Genomic DNA, 20,595 nt, shown 5'->3' on the forward strand with positions numbered 1-20,595 from the left:
TGTAGTCTGTGAATGGCCCCACACACCAGTACAGTAGGTGGCGGTGTATGAACCTAAAAGTTGGATGCGCTCCGCCAACCAATTCCCAAAGAAGAAGAAGGATGCAAATGCACGTCGCTTGACCCGTATGGAGATCTGGATACACTAATTTTGAAGGTGGATTTTTTAGTATTTACAGCCACAGTTATTAATTGTACTGCACAAGAAGTCCAAGAAGCTGGACATCATTTTTATCTGCAGCGGAGAAGTTTTTGGGCCTCCAAGACTATACGGCAGAAGCCCTGCAAGGACTACTGTTGCCAGAAAATGTTCCGCCCTCACAGGATCCTTCTGAGCCTGTGAATGGACCTGATTAGAACAGAAAAGCAGGCTGATTTAGTTCAATTTGAATTTCGTTATTGATAGTTTTTATGATTTAAAAAAAATACACTGTATACACTGAACAAACATATAAATGCAACATGTAAGTCTCCCGAGTGGCGCAGTGGTCTAAGGCCAGTGGTCTGCCACTAGAGATCCTGGTTCGAATCCAGGCTCTGTCGTAGCCGGCCGCGACCGGGAGACCCATGGGGCGGCGCACAATTGGCCCAGTGTCGTCCAGGGTAGGGGAGGGATGGCCGGCAGGGATGTAGCTCAGTTGGTAGAGCATGGCGTTTGCAACGCCAGGGTTGTGGGTTCGATTCCCATGGGGGGCCAGTATGAAACATAAAATAATGTATGCACTCACTAACTGTAAGTCGCGCTGGATAAGAGCTAAATGACTAAAATGTAAAGTGTTTCATGGTGAAATAAAAGATCCCAGAAATGCTCCAGACACAAACTTATTAGTTTGTGAGCATTTCTCCTTTGCCAAGATCTAATGGGGATCCCTAACAAATAAAAAAATGCCACTCTAAAATGTGCAGTTTTTTCACACAACACAATGCCACAGATGTCTCAAGTTTTGAGGGAGCATGCAATTGGCATGCTGACTGCAGGAATGTCCACCAGAGCTGTTGACAGAGAATGTTAGGTTAATTTCTCTACCATTAGCTGCCTCCAATGTTGTTTTAGAGAATTTTGCAGTATGCCCATCCAGCCTCACAACTGCTGACCACCGTGTATGGCGTTGTGTGGGCGTGCGGTTTGCTGATGTCAATGTTGTGAACAGAGTGCCCCATGGTGGTATCGGGGTTATGGTATGGGATGACATAAGCTACAGACAACTAACAGAATTGCATTTATCGATGGCAGTTTGAATGCACATAGATGCCATGACAAGATCCTGAGGCTCATTGTCCTGCCATTCATCCACCTCCATCACCTTATGTTTCAGCATGATAATGCACAGCCCCATGTCGCAAGGATCTGTACACAAGTGAACATGCTGAAAATGTCCCAATTCTTCCATGTCCTGCATACTCACAAGACATGTCACCCTTTGAGCATGTTTGGGATGGTCTGGATCGACGTGTACCACAGCTTGTTCCAGTTCCCGCCAATATCCAGGAATTTCACACAGCCATTGAAGAGGAGTGGGACAACATTCCACAGGCCACAATCAACAGCCTGATTAACTTTATGCAAAGGAGAAGTGTCCCGGAGGAGGCAGCGGCAGCTACCCACTTCTCCAGTGCTTCATTTGTAAATTGGGCCCGAGAGGGGGGTGACCTGGGGGGCTCTGAGGTACCAGAACGGATAAAAACAAACAACCTTTATAACAAAGCATTGCATGCATTATCATGGCTTTCGCGTACGGGCATAGAGCAGTGGTGTGGAGCCGCTTGCAGAAGTTACACACATGGAGTACATTTTTTGTAGCCTAGTGTTATGCGTTTCTAGGATATTAAGTAATTAAGAATGTAAGGATATACTTAGACACTTTTGATGGGGAGTTCATATAATATTTAATAGGTACCATGGTTCGTTATAACAGAAGAAGGACATAGACCATTCCGAACCAACTTAAAATGAAATATTCTCACTTATATTCTCTCTGCTACACGTTTCTTCACGAACATCTGGTACCCGTCAGTGGGCACTCCCTTCTCTGATGTTATTGCCCTTTACCCCAGGTCACTATATCTTGACCATCAATTATTCTATGATCAACTTCAGTAATCTCCTTTGACATAAGGAATGCAGACTCTGTGGCACCAAGCCACTTATCCACTAACTCTACCCTGGGTCACACAACACTATGAAATGACATAATTACACCTAGAGTCTGGGGAAAAATGTGTTCTTTTTAGATGACTGGAGACTTTCACAGAATCTTCTTTAATACCTCACAAATTACCAAAATGACAGGCTAATTTGACACTGAGAATCTGAGATCAATAAAAACGACCTTGTCTTGAATCCATCAATAGCCTAGGCCCCTAAGTGTGCAGAGAAACACATTGTACAATATGAGGAGGAAGATATAGTCCTAAAAAAGCTTTCCAGTTTCACTGACTCACCCAATGATGTGCAGCTCACTCACCGGCCAAAAGCTTATCTCTCTCTCTCTTGCTTTACTTTTTTAAACAATGCTGTTCGCTCAATAGGCCTATTTGGAAGTTGTTAACTTGGTAACATACAGCCATTAGTATTTTATTTTCAGCAGGATCCATTTGCTTTACAACCTGTGTTTTCCAACGATTATATTATAAATATTTGCGAAAGGCCTGTTTTGGCTGCATGCTGTTAACTGACAGATTTTCCACACGTTAGGCATGCCTTGTGATTTGGCTACACACAATGTTGCGCAAACCATAAACCCGGGACGGCCCAACATTAACCAATTCTTAGAATATCATGCACGTTTTCACATTATGTTTTTTTAGGGGGCAAGACAATTACAGAGGAATCTAAATGTAATTACTCTGATTGCTTTTATTAGGATTTTTACATTGCAAACAATGGAAATAATTTTTCTTGCCACAAGAGGGAGGCTATCTGATCCTGGCAAATGGGTTCCAGAACGACTACAAAACTATATTTTTCTTATAACCAAACCAAGATAGACTACAGCTGGTCATTTCCAATGGGAACAGATGAGTCATAGTGGGCAGAGCCAAGCACGAGGTCTAGCACACATCTGCATATTTCTGTTAGGGAATGCCTCCTCTGTGAAGCACTCGTGGGCAATAACTCAATTCGCCTTTGCCTTCCTTCTAAATAACGTGATTTAAAAAAATATTTACAACAGGTAAGTCCACAAAACTTAGTCCACTCTGTGCATAACATATTTTAGTTTTGGGAACAGAACTGTATTAAGATCAGATGTTTCATCGATTAGAACATTTTCAGAATATCGGCCAAAATCCATCTCCTTCCATCTTCTCCCACTTCCGGCCAGTGGGCTTCCTCTCACTGCCATATTTGGTAGTGAGTGGAAACGCCAACCGGATGCTTCATGATTATACATCCAGTGAAATATCTGTCTCATTGTTCTATCTGTGGCTGCACTGTGGTAGTGGGGGAACAGGAAGTTCCAGGCAGGCACGCACCATTCTTCAGTATAAAGAAAGCTCCAGAACTGTGATGTCAAGAAGATAATCTTTGTGTCCGTTTCTTTTTATTACTGTAGGTATGTGTTATGATGAGTTTCTCTGGCATCAAGTAATTCAGTATGCAAGATAATAGTTCGACACTTAGATGGAGAGTTGGTTCAAAGTATTTAATATTACAGTACAAGATTCACATGACAAGCGGTACGGGCGTAGCCTATTGTCATCTGAATGACTTACATAGAAAACCTCTTAGTTTATATAATGCTTTTCCGAGCTAATTCCATCCAACAGTTGCCAACCATTATTGAGTGTCACTCCTCGCCACATTTAGGATCACCCTATATGGTATCGTGTTGCACCCTAGTCAGGATATTCCATCACGTACTCCTTCTAAGATTAGCACCAGTGGCCCCCCAGCTATCTTGGCCCGCATACCTTCTGGCACCCACCAGTGACAGAAATAAATACATGGAATGTATGTCATCCTCCAAATCCTTATGCAGCTCTCAATATTCCAAACATTAACTAATACTTTATAAAAGACGTAATATCAGTATGTAATAGCACGTTTAAGCTTTCTAATGTCGAAAGAACATGTCATACCATGCTAGGTAACAAATCCGTTAAGGTATTAGCACGTTTGGTAAAGGTTTGATGTGTTATTTTTATGTCAAACTGAGTAAACCTGGTAACTATTGTACAAGTCACATAGCTAGATATTGTGGATTTGTCTGAATCGATATACATCATTTCCTCACGGTGATTTCATAAAGAATCCATTTATGTAAGATTTCCTAGTTTGTTTTGGTTTTGTGTAAAATTAACAAGCTGGTAAAATGGCGCCGCCCACTCGGTCAGCGTCGGCGGACTTCAGTGCATCAGAGAGAGACAATTTCACGGTCACACTACTGTTTTGAAGCTGAATGTAATGATTATAAGTTTCCGACATGTGTACTAATATTCAGACACATTCAGTTGTTTCTGTATTTATCGATAAATGTTACTATGGTGTGAATGGAAAATACAATTGGTTTTTGATTGAAATAATACAGTGACTACAAGGTTATTCAGGAAAATAGTACATAGTGCTGCCTAAAACAAACAGTGACCTTGTACTAAATGGCTTTTGTCATTTATGCATTTACAGTACCAGTCAAAAGTTTGGACACCTACTCATTCAAGGGTTTTTCTTAATTTTTACTATTTTCTACATTGTATAATAATAGTGAAGAATCTAAGCTATGAAATAACACATATGGAATCATGTAGTAACCAAAAAAGTGTTAAACAAATCAAATATATTTTAGATTCTTCGAAGTAGCCACCCTTTGCCTTGATGACAGCTTTGTAGAATCTTTGTAATCTACAATGTAGAAAATAGTAAAAATAAGGAAAAATCCTGGAAAGAGTAGGTGTTCTAAAACTTTTGACTGGTACTATATGTGAATTTAGGAAAAATCTGCTATAGGTTAAGTACCGGCACCTCAAATATCTAGTGCTTGAGCTCCTGTTCCTCTTATAGAATGTTAGCTCAACAGTATTGTGGAGCTCCTGCACCTAAATATAAACAGTACCGGCACCCAAAATGAGTACCTGCACCTATTTCAGTCAAAGTCAAGCACTGAAGAGATAGATAATATAACAAGATGAGTATATTTTTAGAGAATAAAGAAAGTGCCAGAACTGTCAAGACAATAACTTTTTGTGTCTGTTTCTCATTATTACTACAGGACGACTAGAATTAAATCTGAGGCCGGTAACATCAATAGTGAGGACAAACCCAGCCAGCCTCTCTCCTTCCACACTAAGTCCAAACCTACAGTCACTGGGTCCTGATTGTGACAGTGGTGCCCAGTTTGCGCTGCAGGATCCAGAGATGGCATCAGTGAAGCTGGAAGACTGCAGTCAAACACTGGAGCTGAATGTCAACACTAAAGATGAAGAAGAGGAGGAGAAGATTGGGAAATATGTTTCTCATGGTAAGAGTAGATTCTATCTAATTAAGTTTGTGTTATTCATTCCAATTTCCCAATGTGCATGAAAAGTTGCAGTAGAACTGTTTCACGATGAAATTTGTCAATGAGAAGGTAGATATTATTTCATGTCACTGGTTTGACACCAGTATTGCCAGCATTTGTTTTATTCACTGTGCTATCTGGAGTGCTCAGAGAGTAGACTAAAGAAGTGAAGTAGACAATCTTCATAAAATACATTTGATTGACATGTATAATCCACCAACTCACTGGTTCTTCTGATGTTGTTCACACAGGATACCATGTTGAGACATTCTCTACATCCAACGAGCAACAGCAGGAAGATCACAGAGCTAAGAGGTCTCACCACTGCCCACATTGTGAGAAGAGTTTCTCAATTCTATCAAAGTTAAAAATACACCTACAAATACACACAGGAGAGAATCTGAATTCCTGTACTGACTGTGGGAAGAATTTCACAACATCAAAGGCTCTGACATTTCATCAGAGAACACACAAAGGAGAGAAGCCTTACTCCTGCGCTGACTGTGGGAAGAGTTTCTCTCGACTGGGCCACTTTAAAATACATGAACGTATACATACAGGAGAGAAGCCTTACTCCTGTGCTGACTGTGTAAAGTGCTTCAAAACATCATTTGAGCTAAAAGTTCATCAGAGAACACACACAGGAGAGAAGGCTTACTCCTGCGCTGACTGTGGGAAAAGTTTCTCTCGACTGGGCAAATTTAAAATACATGAACGTATACATACAGGAGAGAAGCCTTACTCCTGCTCTGACTGTGGGAAAAGTTTCTCTCGACTGGACAAATTTAAAATACATGAACGTATACATACAGGAGAGAAGCCTTACTCCTGCTCTGACTGTGGGGCAAGTTTCTCTCAACTTGACAACTTAAAACAACATCAACGTATACATACAGGAGAGAAGCCTTACTCCTGCTCTGACTGTGGGAAAAGTTTCTCTCGACTGGGCCAATTTAAAATACATGAACGTATACATACAGGAGAGAAGCCTTACTCCTGCTCTGACTGTGTAAAATGCTTCAAAACATCATTTGAGCTTAAAGTTCATCAGAGAACACACACAGGATAGAAGCCTTACTCCTGCTCTGACTGTGGGGCAAGTTTCTCTCAACCTGGCAACTTAAAACAACATCAACGTATACATACAGGAAAGAAGCCGTTTTCCTGCTCTGACTGTGGAAAGATTTATTCTCAAATTGGCCATTTAAAAAGACACCAAGGTAAACATAAATGAGAGAAGCCTTACCACTGATCTAAAAACAACAGCTGAGCTGCAAGGTCATCAGAGAACACACACAGGAGAGAAGCCTTGCTTCTGCTCTTAATATGGCAAGAGTTTCTCTTGATTGGCCAACGTAAAAACACAACAACGTTACACACTGGAGAAAAGACCTATCACTGCACTGACTGAGACGAGATTCTACAGATTGGGCAAATTAAAAAGACACCAACGTATACATAAGAAGTGGTAGTGGATTGGATCAAATGAAGAAAGCATAGAACACTATTGTAGTCCTTATGTTTCTCACTGTGAGAGAACTGTGCAGAGGAAAGGAAGCGTTCTAGAATGTTAGCATCTCTTTACTTTACTGATCAGTGTGCACCTTGTCAGTTTTGCTGTGCTTAGGTAGCTTCTACTGTAAAGGTATTGAGATTACCTTGGATGGGAGGACTAGGGTATGGAGGAAACCACGAGTACATGCATCCATGCTGTATTTCAGCATTGCAGGATGGTGGTGTGGGGTGTGTTTTCATGGCACACATTGGGCCCCTTGATAAAAGTGGAGCAACATTTGAATGCCACAGGATATCTAAACATCATTACCAATCAGGTGCATCCCTTCATGGCAGCAGTGTATCCATCTGCAAATACATTTTTTCAGCAGGATTATGCCCCATGCCACAAGGCTTGTCCAGGAATGGTTCCACGAACATGACAGTGAATTCAGGTTACTGCAGTGGCCTTCCGAGGCACCAGATCTCAATCCAATTGTGCATTTGTTGTAGGAGATGGAACGAGCTATTCAGAGTAGAAATACACTACCATTCAACTTGACACAACTGTGGGAAGCGTTGCAGTCAACATGGGCCAGCATCCCTGTGGAACGCTTTCGACACCTTGGAGAGTCCATGCCCCAACGAATTAAGGCTGTTCTGATGACAAAGACTATCAGCTGTTCAGAAATGACAGGTCCAGAGAGGGGATGTGAGGAGGGGGCGTGGCTATGTATGTGAATCACAGTATGCAGGCAAAGAGAAGAATAACTGACCTAGAGAAAGAAGAGTTTCAGTGTCTTCAGCTCCGTCCTAAACAACACCCCAGCTCAGTTTCATCTCTGGTAGTGGAGTGCTCTAACATCCACCATGGGCACATGACAAAACACTGCAGCAGAACACTGTGGATTATCTCATAATCACTGTCCATGTGATCAGGATGTCCTCTCCCCAAATGGGTCTCATCCTGTGTGGAGACTTAAATCACCTGCCCATCAAGATGCTGACAAACTCCCATCCAGACATGAAACAAGTGGTCAAAGACAAGACCACAGAGGGGACTCCATCCTAGATCTGATCAACACAACCCACTGTACTTGCTCCTCTCAGATCCAGTGATCACAAATGTCTGCTGTTCTCTCCAAACACAACATCAGGAGGGAGAAGAGAGGTGCAGTGGAAAAAAGGACATCTGGTAACCCAGAACAGAAGGGAGACCTTTGCACGATGTAAGGCCAGTACTGACTGTTCTGGCATATATGAGGTGGAGAGCATCGATGCAAAGGTGGAGACGTTCAACTCCTGCATTCAAACTGCACTTGATTTATGCATGCCAATAAGAAATGAGAAAACAACAACACTGGACAAGAACTGGATGACTGAAAGAATAAAGGCTGCCATCAGGAAAATACAGAATATTTTCAACAGATGGGGAGAAACAATGACATGGAGAAAATACAGAAACACAGTGCAAATGCTTATCAAGGAAGCAAAGACAAGCTACTACAAAACTGAAATCCAGGACCTAAAGAAGAAAAACCCTAAGGAATGGTGGGACTTCATTAACAATGGACTGGGACCAAAGAAAACATCAGGAGGGAGAATACAGGTCAAAGGAATTGAAGACGACAACGTGGCTGATGTTTTGAATGGCTTCTTTGCTGAGGCATGGACAAGCACCACACCTCTTACCATCTTCCCCCTGCCCATGTCTACAAGGCAGGTTGAGCTGTGCAGCATTGGCCAGTTAAAGCAAGCTCTGACTAGACTCAGCCCACGTAAAGCATGCAGAAGATCTAGCCCCTGTCATCAAACACATTGTTAACACCTCCTACTGGCAGGGGACAGTTTTATCTAAGTGCACGAATCAGTATGACTACCTCCCAAAGCAAGGTGGCGTGGTTTCACCATATCTGTTTCTCCTTCACATGTCCACCCGAAAAGTTGTCTTCAGTGACACTCTGGACACTGGGTATGCAGACGATGTAGGGCTGTCCCGAGCCATACCATTAACCAGCATCCAAGAGGACACTTCCATAGGCTTGGAGACCCAACAGCTGGAATAGTGGGCCACATCCAACAACATGTGCCTGAATTAGAAAAAGTCTGTGGAAATTCAGAAATGTTTTTATAAAGACCATCCACAACCTGCACCACTAATCCTAGGAGGACAGGAAGTACCAGTGGTAACAACAACCAAGTATCTTGGTTTTCATCTAGACCCTAACCTCAGTGGTGACACCTGGAGCAGTCAGTGAGAAAGGCCTCAAAATGCCTTTTTGACATATCTTGCCAGAAATGTCCTACTGAAGATCTGGTCACAGTCTATACTACACTGGCCAGGCCTTGTCTGGAATACAGTGGAGTGCTGTTAGTTGGATGCAGTAAAACGCAGCAGGCCCAACTAGACAGGGTGCAGAGGAGGGCCTTGAGGATCATCTCCAGAGGTGGAGCAGTCCAACCACAGCTCCCGTCACTGCAGAACAGGCGAGAACAGGCTGCAGTGCACCTGGTGAAGGACATGCACACTCTTGACCATCCACTGAATGACCTGCTCCCTCCAAGAAGAGGTAACTGCACCACCAGGGTCCTGAGAAACAGCCACAAGCTGTCCTGTATAACTGCCCGTACAAACCGCTTGCGAAACGCCACTCTACCCACTGCTATCAGACTGCATAATAACTCCAGCTCTTAAATGGTTTTCCCTCCCAAAAAATGTAACATTTTTAATTTTTAATTTCCATCATGAAAAATGTCCTGTAATGTTTCAAGTGTTCTGTATTCTACTTATGTCACGTATTGTGTTATGTATTTAACAGGTAGCCTAGCGGTTAAGAGTGTTGGGCCAGTAACTGAAAGGTCGCTGGTTTGAATCCCGAGCCAACTAGGTCAAAAATCTGTCATTGTGGCCTTGAGCAAGGCAATTAACCCCAATTGGTCCTAAAAGTCGCTCTGGATAAGAGCATCTGCTAAATTACAAATATGTAATGAAAAATCATGTTTGTACATGAATTTGTGCTGGGCAACCTCTTCTTCTCTTGTGCATAAATATAACAAAGTGTTTAAAGTGAAATAGTTAGTGTCTATACAGTGCATTCTGAAAGTATTCAGACCCCTTGACTTTTTCAACAAAAAAATACGTTACTGCCTTATTGTAAAATGGATTTTAAAAAAATAAAACATGTAATCCCTCATCAATCTACACACAATACCCCATAATGACAAAGTAAAAACAGGTTTAGACATTTTTGCTAATTTATTAGAAATAAAAAACAGATACCTTATTTACATAAGTATTCCAGACCCTTTGCTATGAATCTCGAAATTTTGCTCAGGTGCATCCTGTTTCCATTGATCTTCCTTGAGATGTTTCTACAACTTGATTGGAGTCCACCTGAGATAAATTCAATTGATTGGACATGGTTTGAAAAGGCACACACCTGTCTATATAACATCCCACCGTTGACATTGCATGTCAGAGCAAAAACCAAGCCATGAGGTCGAAGGAATTGTCCGTAGAGCTCCGAGACAGGATTGTGTTGAGGCACAGATCTGGGAAGGGTACCAAAAAAATTCTACAGCATTGAAGGTCCCCAAGAACATATTCACCTCCTCTATTCTTAAATGGAAAAAGTTTGAAACCACCAAGACTCTTCCTAGATCTGTCCGCCCGGCCAAACTGAGCAATCAGGGGAGAAGGGCCTTGGTCAGGGAGGTGACCAAGAACCCAATGATCACTTTGACAGAGCTCCAGAGTTCAGCCCGCTTGGAGTTTGTCAAGAGGCACCTAAAGGACTCTGACCATGAGAAACAAGATTATCTGGTCTAATGAACTCTTTGGCCTGAATGCCAAGCGTCACGTCTGGAGGAAACCTGGCACCATGCCTACGGTGAAGCATGGTCGTGGCAGTATCATGCTGTGCGGATGTTTTTCAGAGGCAGGGACTAGGAGACTAGTCAGGATTGAGGGAATAATGAACAGAGCAAAGTACAGAGAGATCCTTGATGAAAACCTGCTCCAGAGCGCTCAGGACTTCAGACTGGGGCGAAGGTTCACCTGGCCCAGCCAGAGCTCAGACTTGAACCCAATTTAACATCTCTGGAGAGACCAGAAAATAGCTGTGCAGCAATGCTCCCCATCCAACCTGATAGAGCTTGAATGGATGAAACTCCCCAAATACAGGTGTGCCAAGCTTTTAGCGTCATACCCAAGAAGACTCAATGTTGTAATTGCTGCCAAAGGTGCTTCAAGAAAGTACTGAGTAAAGGGTCTGAAAACGTATGTAAATTTGATATTTCCGTTTTTTAATTAATAAATTAGGAAAAACGTCTAAAAACCTGTATTTTGCTTAGACATTATGGGGTATTGTGTGTAGATTGAGGGGAAAAAACTATTTAATCAATTTTATAATATGGCTGTAACGTAATTAAATGTGGAAAAAGTCAAGGGGTCTGAACATTTCAGATTGCACTGTATATAGCCGAGCTATCATTGACTAGGTATTGGCACACCATGTACAGTGGGGAAAACAAGTATTTGATACACTGCCGATCTTGCAGGTTTTCCTACTTACAAAACATGTAGAGGTCTACAATTTTTATTATAGGTACACTTCAACTGTGAGAGACGGAATCTAAAACAAAAATCCAGAAAATCACATTGTATGATTTTTAAGTAATTAATTTGCATTTTATTGCATGACATAAGTATTTGATACATCAGAAAAGCAGAACTTAATATTTGGTACAGAAACCTTTGTTTGCAATTACAGAGATCATACGTTTCCTGTAGGTCTTGACCAGGTTTGCACACACTGCAACAGGGATTTTGGCCCACTCCTCCATACAGACCTTCTCCAGATCCTTCAGGTTTCGGGGCTGTCGCTGGGCAATACGGACTTTCAGCTCCCTCCAAAGATTTTGTATTGGGTTCAGGTCTGGAGACTGGCTAGGCCACTCCAGGATCTTGAGATGCTTCTTACGGAGCCACTCCTTAGTTGCCCTGGCTGTGTGTTTCGGGTCGTTGTCATGCTGGAAGACCCAGCCACGACCCATCTTCAATGCTCTTACTGAGGGAAGGAGGTTGTTGGCCAAGATCTCGCGATACATGGCCCCATCCATCCTCCCCTCAATACGGTGCAGTCGTCCTGTCCCCTTTGCAGAAAAGCATCCCCAAAGAATGATGTTTCCACCTCCATGCTTCACGGTTGGGATGGTGTTCTTGGGGTTGTACTCATCCTTCTTCTTCCTCCAAACACGGCGAGTGGTTTACACCAAAAAGCTCTATTTTTGTCTCATCAGACCACATGACCTTCTCATTCCTCCTCTGGATCATCCAGATGGTCATTGGCAAACTTCAGACGGGCCTGGACATGCGCTGGATTGAGCAGGGGGACCTTGCGTGCGCTGCAGGATTTTAATCTATGACGGCGTAGTGTGTTACTAATGGTTTTCTTTGAGACTGTGGTCCCAGCTCTCTTCAGGTCATTGACCAGGTCCTGCCGTGTAGTTCTGGGCTGATCCCTCACCTTCCTCATGATCATTGATGCCCCACAAGGTGAGATCTTGCATGGAGCCCCAGACCGAGGGTGATTGACCGTCATCTTGAACTTCTTCCATTTTCTAATAATTGCGGCAACAGTTGTTACCTTCTCACCAAGCTGCTTGCCTATTGTCCTGTAGCCCATCCCAGCCTTGTGCAGGTCTACAATTTTATCCCTGATGTCCTTACACAGCTCTCTGGTCTTGGCCATTGTGGAGAGGTTGGAGTCTGTTTGATTGAGTGTGTGGACAGGTGTCTTTTATACAGGTAACGAGTTCAAACAGGTGCAGTTAATACAGGTAATGAGTGGAGAACAGGAGGGCTTTTTAAAGAAAAACTAACAGGGCTGTGAGAGCCGGAATTTTTACTGGTTGGTAGGTGATCAAATACTTATGTCATGCAATAAAATGCAAATTAATTACTTTAAAATCATACAATGTGATTTTCTGGATTTTTGTTTTAGATTCCGTCTCTCAAAGTTGAAGTGTACCTATGATAAAAATTACAGACCTCTACATGCTTTGTAAGTAGGAAAACCTGCAAAATTGGCAGTGTATCAAATACTTGTTCTCCCCACTATATATAGCCAAGTTACCATTGACTAGGTATTGGCACCCCATGTATATAGCCAAGCTATCATTGACTATGTATTGGCACCCCATGTATATAGCCAAGCTACCATTGCTCATTGTGTATTAATTCCTCATGCTACAATCTTTTTCCTATTATTATAATTGTTGTATTGTGTTCTCCATTGTTGGTCAACATTTCACTGTTAGTCTACACCTGTTGTTTACCAAGCATGTGACAATTAAAATGAAATGACTACGTATTTAGTTAATTGTCTTCTAAAACTATACTGAAAAAATATATAAACTTGACATGTAAAGTGTTGGTCCCATGTTTCATGAGCTAAAATAAAAGATGCCAGAAATTTTCCAGACGCACAAAAAACGTATTTCTCTCAAATTTGGTAAACAAATTTGTTTCCATTTCTGTTAATGAGCATTTCTCCTTTGCCAAGATAATCAATCCACCTGACAGTTGTGGCATATCAAGAAGCTGATTAAACAGCATGATCATTACACAGGTGCACCTTGTGCTGGGTACAATGAAAGGCCACTCTGAAATGTGCAGTTTTGTCACACAACACAATGCCACGGATGTCTACATTTTGAGGGAGTGCGCAATTGGCATGCTGACTGCAGGAATGTTCACAAGAGCTGTTGCCAGAGAATTTAATGTAAATTTCTCTACAGAGGATTTGGCAGAACGTCCCACTGGCTTCATAGCCGCAGACCACGTGTAACCGTGCAAGCCCAGGACCTCCACATCTGGCTTCTTCACCTGCAGGATCATCTGAGATCAGCCACCCGGACAACTGATGAAACTGAGGAGTATTTATATCTGTAATAAAGCCCTTTAGTGGGGAAAATATATTTCTTATTGGCTGATGGGTGGGCCTGGCTCCCAAATGGTTGGGCCTATGCCTTCCCCTTAGGTCCTAATTAATGTACAGTGGGGGAAAAAAGTATTTAGTCAGCCACCAATTGTGCAAGATCTCCCACTTAAAAAGATGAGAGAGGCCTGTAATTTTCATCATAGGTACACGTCAACTATGACAGACAAATTGAGGAAAAAAAATCCAGAAAATCACATTGTAGGATTTTTAATGAATTTATTTGCAAATTATGGTGGAAAATAAGTATTTGGTCACCTACAAACAAGCAAGATTTCTGGCTCTCACAGACCTGTAACTTCTTCTTTAAGAGGCTCCTCTGTCCTCCACTCGTTACCTGTATTAATGGCACCTGTTTGAACTTGTTATCAGTATAAAAGACATCTGTCCACAACCTCAAACAGTCACACTCCAAACTCCACTATGGCCAAGACCAAAGAGCTGTCAAAGGACACCAGAAACAAAATTGTAGACCTGCACCAGGCTGGAAAGACTGAATCTGCAATAGGTAAGCAGCTTGGTTTGAAGAAATCAACTGTGGGAGCAATTATTAGGAAATGGAAGACATACAAGACCACTGATAATCTCCCTCGATCTGGGGCTCCACGCAAGATCTCACCCCGTGGGGTCAAAATGATCACAAGAACGGTGAGCAAAAATCCCAGAACCATACGGGGGGACCTAGTGAATGACCTGCAGAGAGCTGGGACCAAAGTAACAAAGCCTACCATCAGTAACACACTACGCCGCCAGGGACTCAAATCCTGCAGTGCCAGACGTGTCCCCCTGCTTAAGCCAGTACATGTTCAGGCCCGTCTGAAGTTTGCTAGAGTGCATTTGGATGATCCAGAAGAGGATTGGGAGAATGTCATATGGTCAGATGAAACCAAAATAGAACTTTTTGGTAAAAACTCAACTCGTCGTGTTTGGAGGACAAAGAATGCTGAGTTGCATCCAAAGAACACCATACCTACTGTGGAGCATGGGGGTGGAAACATCATGCTTTGGGGCTGTTTTTCTGCAAAGGGACCAGGACGACTGATCCGTGTAAAGGAAAGAATGAATGGGGCCATGTATCGTGAGATTTCGAGTGAAAACCTCCTTCCATCAGCAAGGGCATTGAAGATGAAACGTGGCTGGGTCTTTCAGCATGACAATGATCCCAAACAACGCCCGGGCAACGAAGGAGTGACTTCGTAAGAAGCATTTCAAGGACCCCATAGAAAATCTTTGGAGGGAGTTGAAAGTCTGTGTTGCCTAGCGACAGCCCCAAAACATCACTGCTCTAGAGGAGATCTGCATGGAGGAATGGGCCAAAATACCAGCAACAGTGTATGAAAACCTTGTGAAGACTTACAGAAAACGTTTGATCTGTGTCATTGCCAACAAAGGGTAAATAACAAAGTATTGAGAAACTTTTGTTATTGACCAAATACTTATTTTCCACCATAATTTGCAAATAAATTCATTAAAAATCCTACAATGTGATTTTCTGGATTTTTTCTCCTCATTTTGTCTGTCATAGTTGACGTGTACCTATGATGAACATTACAGGCCTCTCTCATCTTTTTAAGTGGGAGAACTTGCACAATTGGTGGCTGACTAAATACTTTTTTTCCCCCACTGTATGTTTGGTGTTATCGACTGGTGAGCGGGATTGTCCTACCTGCGTGGAGTTTACGTTCATTTGTTATTTACGAGTAAAGTACGTTGTCTACTAGCTCTGTGTCCTGCGCCTGACTCCGTCCTACCGCTACACCCTGACGCCTGACACTGTACCCCTACCTACATGTACAAATTACCTCGACTAACCTCTACCCCCGCACATTGACTCGGTACCGGTGCCCCCTTTATATACAGTTGAAGTCGGAAGTTTACATACACTTAGGTTAGAGTCATTAAAACTCGTTTTTCAACCACTCCACAAATTTCACAAAGTGAAATAAAAAAAAATAAAGAAAATGTGTGCACTCACTAACTGTAAGTCGCTCTGGATAAGAGCGTCTGCTAATTGACTAAAATGTAAATTACACATTATTTAACAATTACATTTTATTATGTGAGAAAGACAAATGAGATGATCGTAAACTACAGGAAAAGGAGGGCCGAACACGCCCCCATTAACATCGACGGGGCTGTAGTGGAGCGGGTCGAGAGTTTTAAGTTCCTTGGTGTCCACATCACCAACAAACTATCATGGTCCAAATACACCAAGACAGTCGTGAAGAGGGCCCAACAACGCCTTTTCCCCCTCAGGAGACTGAAAAGATTTGGCATGGATCCCCACATCCTCAAAAACGTATACAGTTGCACCATCGAGAGCATCCTGACGGTTGCATCACCGCCTGGTATTGCAACTGCTCGGCATCTGACCGTAAGGCGCTACAAAGAGTAGTGAGTACGGCCCAGTTCATCACTGGGGCCAAGATTCCTGCCATCCAGGACCTATATACTAGGCGGTGTCAAAGGAAGGCCCAAAAAATGGTCAAAGACTCCAGTCACCCAAGTCATAGACTGTTCTCTCTGCTACCACACGGCACACGATACCAGAGCACCAAGTCTAGATCCAAAAGGCTCCTTAACAGCTTCTACCCCAAGCCATAAGACTGCTGAACAATTAATAAAATGGCCACCCAGACTATTTGCTTTGACCCTGCTACTCGCTGTTTATTATCTATGCATAGTCACTGTACCCCTACCTGCATGTATAAATTACCTGGACTAACCTGTACCCCTGCAAATTGACTCGGTACCGGTACCCCCTGTATATAGCCTCATTATTACCTGGACTAACCTGTACCCCCGCACATTGACTCTGTACCGGTACCCCCTGTATATAGCCTCATTATTACCTGGACTAACCTGTACCCCCAGCCCATTGACTAGGTACCGGTGCCCCCTGTATATAGCCTCATTATTAACTGGACTAACCTGTACCCCTCCACATTAACTCGGTACCAGTGCCCCCTGTATATAGCCTCATTATTACCTGGACTAACCTGTACCCCCACATTTATTGACCTATCGAAGGCATTTGATACAGTTGATCATTTCTTACTTTTTCTAAGGTTGTCTGAAAATAAGCCTAGATCAGGCATCTTGTAGTTGGCTCAATAACTATCTAACGGACACAATGTGTGCTTGCTTAATGACATTATCAAATCTAGATTAATCAATAATACGAAAGGTGTGCTGCAGGCAATATTCCCTCTAAACTGCGCGCACTTCCTCCAGGACTGCAGAGAAGCCATGCCGCGCAGAGACGCAAGAGATTGAACTTCACTGAGTTCGCCCCATTATTTTGCACTATATAGATCAACGTTTTTTCTGTGATCGAATCTATATTATATCGGCCCCTTTTCAATGCAATAAACCAAAAAATATATAACTTTGCAAGATTGAGTCTGTGATGTTGTTGTAGGCAGAGCCAGTCCGAACCGAGTAGAATTATATTGACGGGAGTAGCCCACGAGCGGTCTTTCAATCACCCGCGAGTGAATGCGCAGTTCATATCAGACCGCAGAGTCGCGCGTCTGCACATTTGTTGATATTCTTTGCTAGTTAGCGAGTTATTAGCCCAGTTATACATAAGTATAGGTCAGCAATGGGGAATTACTGCTTCCTACAAGAGACCAAAACGTGTAGGCTGCATTTCAAGCTGTCTTTGAGAAGCCAGTGAGATAATAAGCTAATGTCTTATTTAAAGAGACAGTGTTGTATTTTGAGACAGGCTTGAATATGCAAATAAGCCAATAAGCAGAGGGTAGCCTACATTGTCTAATTCTCTGTATGGTAATAATAATTAATATTATTTTGTAAAGTGGTTTCTTGCATCATACAACACAATACAATTTACAGTCACCTATTTGGCCCATGGTGTTACAAACCAAGTAAAAAACCAAGAATTAATGTCAAGCCCTTCATAATGTAAAAAAGTGTTTTAAAGTATCCTGCAATGTAGGCCTACATTGGACACCACATATAGGCTACATCATAGAAATTATTTGTATTTTTTTCATTTTTATGTGTTTTAAAATGACCCACTTACTATTGGGGAGCGGTACCAGAGAGGAAGCTTGTGTTACCTTTCTCACACCACTACAGTATTCATTTCAACAGACCCTTTCCATCCCCCATTGTTAGAGTTCAATATATGCCCAGGACTATATTGAGGTTCAGGCTGGTGTAATGTCCAGTTGATTATGTAAATAGTATTGTAGAACTCTGGTATTGATGGTCCATTTGAGGGTGAGTCATTGATAGGAATGCTCAGAATGAAAGACCTGAGTACTCACATGTGATGTCCCACATTTTTTTACATTTTAGTCATTTAGCAGACACTCTTATCCAGAGCGACTTACAGTTAGTGAGTGCATACATATATATTTTTTTTTTCATACTGGCCCCCCGCGGGAATCGAACCCACAAACCTGCCATTGCAAACGCCATGCTCTACCAACATCCCTGCCTGCCATTCCCTCCCCTACCCTGGACGACGCTGGACCAATTGTGCATCGCCCCATGGGTCTCCCGGTCACGGCCGGCTACGACAGAGCCTGGATTCGAACCAGGATCTCTAGTGGCACAGCTAGCACTGCGATGCAGTGCCTTAGACCACTGCGCCACTCGGGAGACATCAACCACTACCTTTCCTATTGTGTTAGTAAGGACCACAGCATATTAGGCAGCCATTGTTCCAAATGTGTTCATACAGACTTCTATTTAGGACTGGGATCCTATCCAGAGTTGACAGATTAACAGTGAGGACAAACCCAGCCTGCCTCTCTCCTTCCACACTGATTCTAACCCTACAGTCACCTAGTCCTGATTGTGACAGTGGAGCCTAGTTTGCATTGCAGGATCTAGAGATGGCATCAGTAGACAGGTTTCCATTGGCCTAGGTTTATTTGACAAAAAAACATTTAGCAAAGAAATCATTGCAACATGATGGAAACAGCAGATACAGGAGACATTTTCTAACGATCCACAAATGTTTTATCTGTTCGACAGGGTCAGGAAAACATTGAAGAACCACAGTGCAATGTCGCGAAGGCATAAAAATGGCGCTGCTAAAATCAGAGATTCTTCTCCTGAGTACATACCTTTGAATCTTGGGTACACACCGACGTCTCCTGTATATAAACCTTACATATATGACTTAAAGTTGTAAAATAGTGAACTACTCCTTTAATGGAGTGGTAGGTGCTATGAAAGGGATGTTTAAACAAAAAAAACGTTAATGTGTTTTGTTCATTAGTCCACTGTTTTTATTTTTATTTTATTTTTTGGGGGGTGGGGAATGGATCAGCTTAATATTGCAGATATATTGTATCTTCTATCAATGTAATTGTCTGCATCACTTCCAATCCCCCATGTTTTTTTTATTTTTTATATATATACTCCCCTTTATTACTTTTCAACCCCACCATCCTTTCCCTACTTGGAGTAAATTAGTGAACAACAATGCCCAGGCCTCTACTTCCGGTCTATACTTACTATCTACACCTTATGGACAGAGTTAATTTTACAATAATTCTATTATATATATTTTTTTTTTATATATATATATTTTTTTGCTCCTGAACTTCTTCTACTCTCAACCTCTCCGATCATTTTCATGATGTCCATCCGGTTTGCTTCTATATGCCACATCTTTCTAACTGTGCTCCTTCCCAAAAGCTCCCAACATACAACCTATATACTTATTATAGACACAGTATGCTTACATTATTACCTATCTTTGTTATTATTTGTTGTTATTTGTTATTAGTCCCATCCTCTATTCAATACCTCCCATCTATCTCTTAACACCATCCATATAGGATTTATATTTGCCATATATATTTCAACCATACTGTGATGTTTTACAAAAGTTCTGAACCTTTCTATTCTCATTGCTTCTACAGATTGTGAATTAAAAATAAACATTTTTGCTAAAAGTATTATTATATTATTGATTGATTGACTATGACTTTTCAGATCACCCAGTAATGCTATCTGCAAGGTATGTTCCAGGTAAATATTGCAATCCTTTAGCCATTCCTGGACCTGTGTCCAAAAACAAGCTACAAATGGACAGAACCAAAACAAATGATCTAATGATTCTGTCTCTTCACAGCAAAATCAGCAGAGCTGGGAAGATTGTATCCCCCATATAAATAACATTCTATTGGTAGCAAGAATTTTATATAATAATTTAAATTGAAAGATTCTAATTTTTGAATCCGGTGTCGTTTTGCGTGTCAGTTCATAAACACTATGCCATGGGATCGGTACGTCAAAGATCTCTTCCCAACTATTTTGCAATCTATATGGGACGGCTGTCAATTCTTTGGTCCTTAAGTGAAACTGATATACTTTTTTATTTATCACAGTTTTCCTTAACCAATTATGTTCTTTAATGCAAGGCCGACAGACAAGTTCCTTACTTTCTCCCCCTTCCACTTTCCTCTTCCACTTTTGCGGTAAGGCTGCAATTATTTGGTTGTAATTTTGGGTAGAGCAGACATTTCCATATGTTTTTGTTAGCTGCATGTGCGACATAACTCCACCAGTCCTACCGATGATATCATTTACGAAGATTATACCTCATTAGTCCACTGTTAA

This window comes from Coregonus lavaretus, assembly GCF_964263955.1.
Source record: "Coregonus lavaretus genome assembly, contig: HAP1_SCAFFOLD_54, whole genome shotgun sequence".
Lineage (NCBI taxonomy): Eukaryota > Metazoa > Chordata > Actinopteri > Salmoniformes > Salmonidae > Coregonus > Coregonus lavaretus.